Below are 1,135 nucleotides of genomic sequence, written 5' to 3' on the forward strand. Positions count from 1 at the left end.
AAACATCCTCCACTTCTAATGACTGCTCAGAGTGAAGGGAGCTAGCATCGTCTAGTTAGCCATCGTCTTCGTCACTGCCGCGGCTCCGCCCTCTCGGTCCTCCAGGCAACGCCTACTAATGTTGCAGTTTTTAAAATTGATACGTGGGTGGAGAAGGACTCCGAGGGGGACATTACTACTTCTTTAAGTTCATATTAAATCAAATATTCAAATACCAATCAGATGGATAATTCATATTTATTTGGAATATCACATCTTATTGATCATACAGTGACCTACTTAGCTTAGTTTCTACTTTTCTTTGACTTGCTTCAAGCTCACAGAGGGGTCTCCATCACCCTCTGTGAGCTCGTCAGATAACCCTTGCACTGACACATATTGTGTTGCTGTTGCCTCAGTAACTGGTAAACTACAACTGTAACTTTAATCAACAGCTCTTCCTGAAAGAAAACATGTCACTGAGTTTGAAATAAATCAGGCCAAAGTGTTTATGAAACAAAACATCTAGATCAACAGATTCTGGTGTTTCGGCAGACGAAACACACCCAGATAAATCATAATACACACATTTAGAGTCAGAGCAGGATTATAAGCATACGTAAAAACATCATAACCTCTCCTTTGCACCAGAAGTGAGATGCGTGTAATGTAATAGAGATGTTTAACCTGCAAGCTCCCTTCCAACCGGGACCATTTCAGGTGCAAAACGTGAGCAAAAGCGTTTCACCCAGCTGGTCCCACGAGATCACAAAATTATGGGAGAATTGCAACACCATGAAAACCAAGCAAGAAGAAAGATGGCTGCATGCATCCAACAAGGTATGTGGTTTATTTTCAGTTATGTTTACCTCGCCTATGGAGGTTTCACAGGAAATGTCAAACATTTTTTGTACTAGTCAAGCAACTGGTAATCTGCACATAACTTTTATTTTGAAAATTTCCGGATGTTTTGCACTGCTTTTCTGATTGACGATAGGTCTAGCCTGAACTGTGGATTTTGAATTTGCGGACTACTCTGGAAGCACAGAATGTAAAAAATAGACTTGAAACGTAAGCAATGTGGCCTTATGCTCTGGGACGGGTGCAAAATGTGATGCTTTGTGGCTGCTGGAAAGGAATTTGTCGACTACAACAG

This window comes from Nothobranchius furzeri, chromosome 7, assembly GCF_043380555.1.
Source record: "Nothobranchius furzeri strain GRZ-AD chromosome 7, NfurGRZ-RIMD1, whole genome shotgun sequence".
Taxonomy (NCBI): Eukaryota; Metazoa; Chordata; class Actinopteri; order Cyprinodontiformes; family Nothobranchiidae; genus Nothobranchius; species Nothobranchius furzeri.